Source organism: Cygnus atratus, chromosome 4 (assembly GCF_013377495.2).
Source record: "Cygnus atratus isolate AKBS03 ecotype Queensland, Australia chromosome 4, CAtr_DNAZoo_HiC_assembly, whole genome shotgun sequence".
Lineage (NCBI taxonomy): Eukaryota > Metazoa > Chordata > Aves > Anseriformes > Anatidae > Cygnus > Cygnus atratus.
The window spans coordinates 14,795,778-14,807,808 of record NC_066365.1 but is presented as its reverse complement, the minus strand read 5'-3'; the positions used below and the strand labels follow the sequence as shown (position 1 = coordinate 14,807,808).

At 43.4% G+C, this 12,031-nt stretch overlaps 1 long non-coding RNA gene across 1 annotated transcript; it reads left to right on the top strand.

Annotated features, from left to right (window-relative positions):
- The first annotated feature begins 532 nt into the window (after positions 1-532).
- LOC118245184 (uncharacterized) lies at positions 533-11,741 on the top strand. The gene is made up of 4 exons (XR_004777784.2): positions 533-651; positions 799-975; positions 1,884-1,964; positions 11,310-11,741. It is a non-coding gene; the product is annotated as an uncharacterized LOC118245184 (long non-coding RNA).
- The last annotated feature ends 290 nt before the right edge of the window (positions 11,742-12,031 follow it).

Sequence of the window (12,031 nt, the reverse complement as noted above, 5' to 3'; positions counted from 1 at the left end):
AGTGATTCTGAGGGTGCTGACTTACATGATGTCCTCATTTCTATTTTAACAACCTGATGGGACTGCAAATGAGGGCAGAATCTGGCCTACTGAATCATGTACATTGGCTTTTATTTAGCACTGGCTATCCCTCCAAATCTTTTCCTACCTGCTTGATAATTGGATTTAAATTATCTTTAATTACATTGTCTGGGGCTTTGTTAATATCAGCCTCTAACTAATTGTACGGTATTTTTGGGTGCCCACTTAAGATTCCATGAGGTAAGCAGGGCTGAAGGGCAAACTCCAGAAAGCTGCATCACTGCAGTCTCAGAGTCATTAATTTTGTGCAATGATAACTTTGTACTCAGAGAGCAATATTCATTATAGGCAAGAGGGGAAGCATGCGAGTCCTTAATTAACAGTAGGATATCATCAGCATAAAGTAATAGTTTAATGTTCTACAGAATCAGTGTTATAGCCTTTTAGACTGTTGGTTTTTCCATTTCAGACAAGGCCAACATAAGATCGTAATTGTCTGGATGCCATTACCCAGCTCTCATTACTCTCCAGGCACTGGCACGTCACCCCATTTCTTGTGAGTGATCCACACCTTCCATTCAAGCACCCAGATAACTGCCCAGGTTTCCAAGAGACCTCCATTTCCAACAGGTACATCAACAGCAACTGAGTTTTTTTCCCCAAATCCAACCCAACCTGCTGCCTGGCCTCTGTTGCTGACTGGGGGAATATCTATGCCAATGGATAGATTGCAACAGGGTTTGTGAAATGAATGTGTGTATTTTATTTTCTTTGTAGGACTTGCGGCACCATGGAAGCATAATCAGAAAGCTCTCTAGAGAGCTTGGACTTGCATCCAGCCCCGGTTTCCATCCAGGAGCACGCAGCAGCTGCAAAAGAGCAGCCTCCTCTCCACTGCCACTGCACAGCTAAGAAGCTGAATTTGTGTCCCTGCCTGTCCCCAAGGAAAAGAAGGTAAAGCAGCAGCTGTTGTCATGGCTCTTTTTGGGGGATCTAGCTTCCAGAGACCACAGTACTGCTACAGTTTGATGGCTGAGTTCTTCCCGACAGCAAAAGGGTTCTGCCTGGACCAGGCAGCAAGGATGGGTTTTGACCTGTGTTATGTTGACACCTATGTTACTCAGGAGCAGCATCTCTAGAAGGACACAGCTTCCTCACTGAGGCCAACCCTGGTGGTGTCCCCCAATACCCAGCAGGCAAGGAGTCTCTTTGCCAGCACTGAAAATAGCTAAAGGATTCACTTTTGGGGAGACTTCTCAGGGAGACTGACCACTCTGGATGTTCCTGTGCAGCTGGGGCTGTGCATTAGTCAGCCTTGGTGAAATTATGAAAGCAAGACGCTATCACCACTGTCTCCTCAGCCTCACAGATGAGGGCTAGGATTCCAAGGCTAATTTTCACCGAGGCATAGGAAAGACAAAAAGATGTTTCAAGGTTAAAATATTTGCTATGCGTGCCAGTGAGGAAGGGAGGAAAATAATTCCCAGAAGACTAATTCTGTGTGAAGGGAAGCACTAATTTTGGAAATGGCATACCTTTGCTCCGTGGGGGGGTAACTAGTACTCACAGTTCTTCAGGTGAGCTCCATACTGTGCTTCAGGAAGAGAAATGACATTGAATCCTTCCTTCCCCTTCAGTCTCAAGAAACTAGTGCCTTCAACAGAGCACTTCATTTTCACTAATGCCAAAGCTCCTATGAGCACAAGTTATCAGTATTAAATCATATATTTCTTCTTGCATTTGGGGAAGATTTAGAGTAGGGAAAGCAAATGTCTCAGACAAGACTAAACATGCCTCTTCTGCTTCTATGGATGCCTCTTCACGGTAAACTAAATGAGTCTTTTTTTTTTTTTTTCCCCTAGGCTGCGAGGTCTCTTAAGGAATCTGCTCCTATGTATTTAGCCAACGTGTGGCACTTATCTCTTCACTGAAGCAGACTTAAGGTAACACTTGCTCTGAAAACACATGCTCTTTAATAACAAAAGCCAGACACTAAAGAAATTAGAATAGGTAGTCTCTCTGTGTCATTTATTAGACTAGACCATTGGGAATTGCATAAATAGAGCTTTTGCTTCCTCATTTAAGTCAAATTAGTCTATTATCAAGCCACTGTAGTTCATACATGCATTTGTGAATGCTTTGATTCAGGTACTTTTTTCTGAGACTACTCTTTCTTAAGTAAATCCTGTTCATTTTTTTTTCTGAAATAAACCACCAGAGCATATTGACATAATGCAGTATTGCTTTCACTCCTCCATGAGCTCTGCTATAAAGAAAGCACGTTATGATTAGAAAGCATATTTATACTTGACTCTGCCCAAATGGTTTCTTTACACACTTGTGTAATGAGAAGAGGACAGAAAAACTAAACATCTGACCTAAAATTAAAATTCTATGGAGCATTTATCCCGGCTATTAGAAAGGACAACTTCAAATAAATTGCGAGTTAAATAAAATTCCTGGGGCAGTCTGGAGCAACTTACACCTAGCACCTCCAGCAGTGAAGCAGAATACCCCTGTGGGGAAGGCTCTTCTGAAAATGTAGTTACCTGAGTACAGAACCAAATATGAGCCAAAAAGTAGAACTGCTGTAACCTGTGACAGGCTTCCTGGAGATCCCTCATAGATAACTGGATGGAGTAGCAGTGACAAGTGTTCTGTGTCCAGCAGTAATTAATCTGTTTGGTGATGTACTCTGGGTCAATGGCTTTGTCCTGCAAGAAAAAGGTAAGGGCTAACTTATGCAGGAATAACCGCAAAACTTAATGAAATGATGAAAAAAAAAAATCCATTTTCTCCAGCAGAGTCTGGTTAGGCCTGGAGTGAACTTGCATCTCACAGAGAGCTCACACTGCAGGGTGCAGTTAGCTTTGTCCAAGACTTCACTGCCAGCTTGGCTCACTTGTTTTTGTTTTCAAACCAGACTAGAATTCTTATGAAGCTTTGACTGCAGTAATGCTTCTTCAGTTCTTTCACCACATCGTTCTAAGCCCATTCTGTTTTTCTGGATTGTTTTGAAACGTTTCATCTGCCTAACCCCAGATAGCTGGTCAGCACTTTGCTCAAGTTCACTTTAACCTGAGGAGTTTATGACACTCAACTGACTTGGCATTTATGCTGTGCTCACTGCAGTTCAGTGTGCACTCAAAGTGAAACCAGTGACAAAATCCCTGAACTGCGGCTTGACAATTCATTTTAAAAATTTCTCTTTAAACCTACCTTACAGCAGTCCCTATTGCAGAACAGGTTCATCACCATCAGAGGGTTGTTTTATTTTTTCATATTCTGGACAGTTAATGAATACATCTGGTTTTTAGAATTCAGATGTTCACAGATATGGGAGATGGATTTACATCTGCAAAAAAGAACCAGCTTTAGAAAACACTGAAACCACCTTGCATGATTCTTGCTGTTTGTAAACACCCAAACATACACCACTTATTTGAACAAAGGCAATATCCAAATGCAAATTGAATGAATTGTACTGTTTCTTTTTAGGAAAAGAATGTATTTATTCCCCATGTGAAATGGAGTTTTTCTCTCTGTCTAGTCATGAAACATCAATTTAAATTTGTATAATGCATTCTAACATTCACATATTTACATACAGAGCCTCAGACTTCTTTCAGACACCTGTGTTGTTTGAATAAATGTGCCTCCTTGCTGACATGGCTATTTGTGGGCTGCAATGCAGGCCAGAGGAGACAGGTTAAGAATGCTGCTAAGAAAAGCAGTAGAGGCAGAAGGAGCTGCAGCACTGACAAACTATAGTCCCAAGCTGAGAATCTGACAACTCTACAAACAATGCTGCATCTAAGCCACGTGGGGGATGACAGACCACTTATGCCATCCCACAGTCACTCTATCAGCCTAGAGGAATATTCGTTCTTTCAAAAATTCACTGGGAAAGAGTCCAAGAGTCTGAATCTTGTGACCACTTCCTACAAACGGTCCTGGATGATGGCAGCATCCCTACAGCCACCCAAACACAGGCTGTACAACATGCCCGTTCACAGCGGACACGTGCAGTGGGTGGTAAGCTCTGTTCTGAAAGGCCTCCATCCACAGCTCACAGCTACCTAGCTTCATAAGTCACTGGCACAACACATTCATGTTCGAAATGCTCCGAGGTATCAGTGAATGAGTGAATTAAAAGATGTTCTCAGGAAAAGCAGTAAGTATACTCACACAGTTGCAATGGAAGTTTGATCATGGCCAATACAGCAGTGTATCTGAATCAAAGGGGAGATATTTTCTTTTTGAAAGGGCTCCATTTCTTAACAAAGCAACAACATCACAGGTGTTTTGTGAATATTCTTACAACAACTGTGATTAATACATCCTGCTGGATGTTAGCGGGGTACTAGGTTAGAAATCAGGGGGCTCTCACCTGGGTTCCTCTGACATGGCCTTGAGACATATCCAGGATTTTCCAAGAGCAACTAACACTGGATAGCCAGCTTGCAAAATAGTGCCTGATCCTGAGTTCTGGCAGGAAGAGAAAACAGCTCTGTGTGAGATGAGATGCCAAACTACAGCTACCCCAAACCACTGGTCAGTTTGGCATACTTAAGGTTTACCAGCTTATGTCCCGATTTCCTGAATTGTAACAACAATTCCTTGTAAAGAATTCTGAGGCTGCAACATGGAAATAGCTATTAAAGAGGACTTTTTTTTTTTTTTTGACATTTTCTATTTCTGCTGCTCTGGTGTTTGATTACATTTGAGACATGGGAATATACAAAAGCACATGCTTATTGTGGTGCGTTGTTTACAAGGTCATTCTCATGCGTGCCTGCTCCCTCGCTCCCACATAGAGCCACGCTCCCATTACTGTTAACATTTTTAAGGCAAGGAGATGTGCTGGTTTATGGACCATCTGTCAAGCAGTGCTGGGGCACCGTATATTGATGCCATGTTTGTAGCTATCTCTTATTTGAAACAAAGTTCAGTTCAAAGCACTTCCAAGTACAGAAACGGGAGAAAAAAGATGTTAATGTGTTTAGATTACATTAAAGTTTTAAGATTAACTAAAAGAAAGGGAGAAAAAAAGTCTGCTAATGGGTAGAGCTCAGTGGAGAGGCATTATTATATTACTTCTAATGCACATAAAGCATCTCCTATTAAAAAGGGATGGCAGTTTTACATCCTATTAAATATATCAAAGCTGTACTTCAATTACAAATCCTTTCATATGCATGTTTTAACAAATATGTCTTTGATAATAGAGTGCAGCAGTAGCTTTTTAAATGCTAAACAAGATCCTTACAATACAGCTCAAAGATAGAAAAGTACCAGAAGAAGGAAGGCCTATTTGGCAGGGAAGGGAAGGGATGTATTTCAATATTTTCATTTCCTTTGTAGCTCACAAGACAGAGTTTACAAACCATTCCAGTGTGCGTAGTAGGACGCAGATAATATAGCACAACCTGCAGACTGTATACTGAAGGAGTTTGGCAGGATGCTATTGTTTTTTCCACATCATTATCTTTGAAAACAAGCTGTGTGCTAATAATGCTAGGAACAACAAAAATAAAAGCAAGCCATGCTTGGCTGAGACCTGCCTCGGAAAACATGAAATCTCAACCAGGCTCCCCCAAAAGTACCTTCCCTAAAGAGAGGATAATCTGTGTGCCCAGAAGAGGCCACGAGGTGATGATGCACATGGTCCTGGCCAATGAACAACTCTTCTTCAAGCCACCAAATCCTGATGCTGCCCTAAGAAAACCCAGCAAGTGAAATAGTGCTCTGCTTGAGGCAGCCTGGCATTGTCTGACCCAGGGGGAATCGCAGCATTAGAAGGATCAAAGCAAACCAGAAAGGGACCTAACATGACCCTGAATTCAAGTGAACAAGCCCCTTCTGTCCCTACAAACAGTTACGAGGGCTGGGCAGTGCACTCCAGAGCTCCTCCTAGGTTTTCTTTTTTAAGCAGCCTGCCTCTGTCATCACTTTCCTATATCTGGACCCCTGGTAACAGAGGGTTAGCACTGCAGAACTGAGCCTTCAAGACACTGGAGTTCAGCTCCCTGTTTCTAATCCTGCCTACCCCCAGTCTTACAATTATGCAAAACGCAAGCTCCCTTCTTGCTCAGGGTGGACTGGAGTCACGACGTTAATTAGATCAGGCAGCAGGCTGCCACAAGCCAAGCTCCATTTGCACGGATCAGGTATTATTGACATCTGGTAAGGGAATGAGCCCCTGCCTATGGAAATGCATATGAACCCACAATTAGCTTTTTCAGTTTCCTGATGAATTAATTAAATAGAGGTTCATAAATCTTAAAAAGAAGGCAAAAGATTTGATAATAATAAAGAGCAATAATAAATTCTGCTTAGCCTTTTGTCCCCATGGTGGTTTTTTTTTTTTGGTTATCGAGATATGGAAAGCTGTAGAGATTTAGTAAATTAAGTTACTTAGCTAGGAAATAATGATGAGCAGTACCACTGTAGTGCCGTAACTCTGATGTTGGCAGTGCCAAGCGCCAGGGCTGTCACAGCACTCATGCTGCCAGGCCTTGCTTTGCCTGTCCCCTGCTGCCCTTGCTGGGCAGGAGCTGTATTGTCCAGCTCTGCTGGGGCTCCGAAGAGTGAGGGAGGCATCATGCATGGTCTGGTTCCTCTTCAGCAGAAGGGAAAGCTGGGTCCAGCCTCCTTCCTTCCCTTTCCCAGAATAACACTAAAGCATCCACAGGGAGCATGACAAAACCCACTGGCACTGCACGTGCCCTACACACCGCTTCTCGGGCAAGCAAGGTTCACAGGACAGCTACCGTCCACCTCGGCCTGCAGGAAAGATGTCACCCAAAGGAAATGCTGCCTCCCTTTGTCTCTGGGCCAAATCCTCTGGGTGCTATAGATCAGTATCACACCATGGAAGTCAATATTACAGATTCCAGCTGGTTAAATTGGCTTCAGTCCACTCAGTCAATGAATCAGATGCTCAGCAGGTGATATACAGTGTTTGACTTGCCTAAGCAATCATTATGTCCGGAGACTCAGAGATCTATTCTGGAGTCTAAGCAAACAAGATAAAATGTGTTCCTCTCTTGGCCTCATATATATCATTTCACATTAAAAAGATTTCTTGGGTTGGACGCATCAGCATTACTTCCAGCAGCTCCTGGTGCTGAAAACTGACAGTACTTAATAGTTGTGTTTATTTGTGCTGATTTTTTTTTCCAGCTGCCTCTATTAGCACAATGGCTAAATGAAAATTCAAATCACTATGGTGATTAGCTACAAATATTGCTTTTTGCAATGGGTTTGGTGTCCCAAGCAAACAAAGGACCATTCTTCAGTGCACTGCAGACAGCACGACTGTGTACCTCACAGATGTTTTAGTGCAATCAGCTTTTCATTACTGGACTAAACATAACTTGTGCTACAGCTGAGAGAAACAGTGACCTGGGACAGGAAGCAAAGGTTCCCTTACCTGGCACACCGTATTTCCTCCCCTGCAGACACATTGATTACCGAGGGGCTGGTTACTGAATGAGGTCCTGCTTAGCATGAGTGTGGCTGGAACAAGTCCCGTATAATTAAAGAAAGGAACAAATGATCTGTCCAAAAATTTAGTTACTATCCCATAACATTGTAATTCACAGCCAGGTGCTCCTTCTGCAGCTTTTGTGCAAAGATAGGGAAAAAAAAAAAAAACAGCTGAAAGCTTTCAAATTATACACAAAAGGAAGGAGTTGTTTCTAGAGCTAAGGAGGCACTGGGAAAACACTGCTGTCTCCTGAAGCAGGAGCTAAGGCATCTTCCATCAGATGTGAAACCTACCTCTAGGACAACAGCAGCTGGGGAAGGCACAGGCTCTTCAAGAACTGGAACAAGTCTGCAGAAGAAGACGCAGAGCTGACCACGTAACAGTTTGCAGGTTTGCAAAAGGTTCTTGTGGAGAGGAACGGCAGAGCCCATTCCCTATGTGCACAATGAGCAGGGCAAGTAGTCATGGCTGAGGGAAATTTGGATTAGACACGTTCTAAACAGCAGAGAATAATTGCTGTAGTTCTTCTATAGCTTATTTCTGAGGCTTGACAAATGCATCGGACAAGGCAAAGGTGGAGCCGGTGTTGCTTTGAGGAACAAGACATCAGGTGAACTCTTAAAGGTACCCTCCCGTCCAATTTTCTATGTTAGCTTTGATTATAATCTAGTAATCCATTGGTAGGGCCTTGGCCCTAGGAAATCCCAAACCTTGAATCCAGAAAGAATGGCAATCACTAGTAACCAAGCATCTGAACCACTTCTCTGTTGGTTTTCTCATGAAGCACAGTATTTGTTCAAGGTATGGAAGAAAGGGGGAAAGAGCAAGCACTGAAGAGCATCCTTAATTGTATCAATTGAAATCTGTGGTGCTCGAGCACATCCTTATGTGCTTTGCTAGGCTGGAGATGTAATTTTTAAGGCATGAAGTTGGAATACTGGAAGCAGAGAGGCAACCCTGCACAGAGAACAGGACCATTGCAGGGCTTTGAGATAACCCAACAAGAAGAACAGCAAATTAAAAGCAACAAAGTATTTTAAAAACCAAACTAATAGTATGGAGAGTTTTAAATACATAGCCCTTGACTGCAACACGTGGGAGAGGAGAAAAGGACTTTCCCAGGATTATTTCCCATGAAAAATCAAGAAAGATACGGTCTATTCCCAATTTTGTCAGTAGCTTGCTGTGATGCTGTGCAAATCATTGCCTCTTTTTTTTTGCCTCAGTTTCCCCACTGTCTGTGTATATTGACTGTGCAAAGAAGAGCATGATCAAATCAATAAATGAAGTATCTGAACTACCTGGGAGGGCACAGCACAGGGCAGAAGCCCAGCCTAGACCTGGTCCATGGGAGTGTTATGAGGGTCCCACCCATAATAAGATTTCTTAATATTAATAAAAATTCTGGCAACACAACCGATGCTTCAGTAGCGAGAAAACCGTGGCTACAGTAAAGACCTTCTCAATGCTTCAAGGTCTAAGCAGTCTCAAACACCTTTTTCGAACTCCCCCTTGTCTCATAGTCCGTAACAGTAAGGAAGTGAAAAGGAAAAGACATGATCAATAATTAAAAGGCTGGAAATGAACAAATGGAATGAATTGCTCCAAAAAGGGTGAGGAAAGAAACCTGAGAAATATCATCTATCTTTATCTCTCAATCTGGCAGAAGATTTGCAAACCATCTTTAAAAAGAGAGATTCTGAGGTTACGTATTCACTGGTTCAGGTTTCTGAGAAATGCAGGATTTTTTGTTGTTGTGTTTTTTTCTTTTTTCTTTTTACATTATGCTTTCTCATTTTATGACACTTCTCAGACTTGAATCATTCACAGCAGATGGCTCCATGAATACTGGATATTTCCATAAATAATGACAGATTTCCCTTCAGTCTCCCCACCCTCCTCCACTCCACATGCCCAAGTCTTTTGTGTGCTATCTGCAGATCCACATTCAAATTCCGGTCAGCAAACAAGCCCATCTAGTACCATTGTCATTCCTGCAAGCCCAGTAGAATCGGTAAAACAATGAACTCATCATCACATCTGATTCAAGAGCGTTTTTTCCAAGCAGTCCTTAGATAGAAGGGAAAAGCTACATGGCATTTAATGGAATTGAATGCTTTGACGAATAACACCGGAGAGCCACTGCAGAAAGCATCCTGGTGCTGTGCGGCACTGGGGGATGACAGGAGATCACCGGCGAGCCAGGTTACCTGCGCACTGACTTTCAGCTCGGTGGTGGCAAGGACACATGCTCCAGTCCTCTCAATAGCTTTGCCACCAAGGAAGCTCTGAGAGGTCACAGCAGGTGAGGAACTGGCCCTGCATTTCGCTCTCTTTGCACAGGAGGGATGGCCAGCAAAACAAGGAGCCTCAAGAGTAAAAAAGGAGTGTGAAAATCCTCGATGCTGGGGCATGGTTTTTGTTTGATCTACCTGCGATAAATGATGTGCGGTGCTACTGTCTTCCAGAGAGAAAAGCAAGGTGGCTTTTAATTCAGGACATGAAGATGAAAATATTAAAAGATTCTTATCAGAGCAATAATTTATGGTTAACTTATTGCTTCAAGTGCTCATAATCTGCCATCTATATACATTTCTATCAAATGACCCTGTAAATAATTGATAGATCTAATTCTGCCAGTGTTGCCAGGGCAGGTTTCCCTGTAGAAGGTTAATGCTATGATTTAATTCTTTATTTATGTGATTAGCAGCCCCAATCAGGCTGTTTTAATGAGGTCGCAGGCAGCGGATCGTCTCAGCCGCCTTGCCTGGCAGGAACCCCTGAGCCCCCCCATGCCTGAAGGATCCTCAGCTCCGCCGTGCTGCCTGTGCAGGTGCCTCATGCCTCCTGCTGGCTGGTACAGGGGAGCAGATTTGGGCCCCCAGCAGAGCGATGAAGGCACTCTGTCCCTTTCCAGGTGGTCTAACCCATATTGGACAGCTGCAGCAGTCCGGGTGAAACACAGAAACATAGGAACTGCTGCAGCACATCAGCCCCGAGGTGCATCTCTGCCACTGTCTTTTTTCAGAGCATCCAGAAAAGGCGAGACAGGAATAGCGCTATAAGGATATGCAGGATAATATGTCACTACAGCAGTGCCTTAGGCTCATCTGTAATACTTAGAGGTTGGATCAAATCCAAGTGACGATCCTCCTCGCGTCAACAGGAGAACCTGGTGGTTATTAGATTCTTCGTGCTCAACGCCAGGGAAGGAATTGATACAAGTGCTGCATTTTCAAGATCTCATAAATCTGCATTTCTATGTACACAAAAGCTCGAAGCTCACAAAGAAAGCAGAACCAGAGTGCATTTCTTTCATTCCCTCAGTCATTTTTTGTCCATGTTTTTCCCAAACCCAGAGAAAAGAAGGCCTCTCTCCGCGCCGCTTAAGGAGTTAAGGGCCAAATTCCAACACTCATTTTCGGAAGGACACCTGAGGCCAGAGCATTCACCTGCCCTCTAACCTCCCACCTAACCAGTGGCCTCGCTCCTGGCGAGGAGGGCTGTCAACTGACCCTCTGCCATGGGCCGCTCTGACTGTAGTGGGGTGGGCAGTAATAAGGGAGCACAGAAAAAGCACAACCCACCTGTGTAGGACATGGCAAGATCTCTGTATTTTGTTATTCACAACCTCCGTTCACGCTGGTTGAGAACAGCTTGGACATTACTTTTCCTTCTTTTCCTTTTCCTCTGTCAAAGGTGTCTTTCTCTCTCTCTGCTGACCTGCTTTTTTGTTGTTTTTCTGCATATTTTTGTTGTTGATTTTGTTTTTAATTATTGTGTCTTGTTTCCCCAGCCAAACTGCCTTCAGCTTCCTGTTCTGTGTATTACACTCGGCACAGAAAGGGATGAAAAGGAACGAATCTTGGAAGAGAAACAAAAGCCTGCAATAAGCGGTATTCTCGGTTACCCTGTAGCATGCTGACTGGGAACAAGAAGAGTTGCCACGCTGACATATACAGCTGAAAATTGGGTTTGCCACGTACAGCGATGTTAAAGGAAGCTTTTCACTGCTTCCCTTGTGGGCTGCCACTGTGCTGTGCCCTTCGTGAGCACTCTGCCACTTATCGGCACAGGTATAAAAATGTCCTTTGGACAAGAGACAGTGCAGGTAAGCTCTGGAGAAATCAAAGCAGGAAAAGGAGATAAAAGGCTAGCAATATTTCTGTCGCTAACTCACAGACAGGTTTATTCTAACAATTTCCACCTTGGCAAGCTCCAGGTCGCTAAAACAGCATCCAGAACAACGAGTTAAAGTTAGCGAAAAAGATGACACAAAATTCAGTGTTCTCACAGAAATTCACAAACTTTCTCTGCTTCCGTGCATTGGTTAACCCCAGGCCTCCATCAGGCCGAGCACTCTTCTGCTTCACTCACGCTTGCTCAGTTTCAGTGTTAAATCCTGCTGGAAAAAATAAAAAATAAAAAATTGGAAATGCACAGTATGTAAGATAAAGCAATCTGGGCAATGCAAGGCTGCTCTTTCGATGCGTGACTGTTCCCTCTTACCCTGGCAGG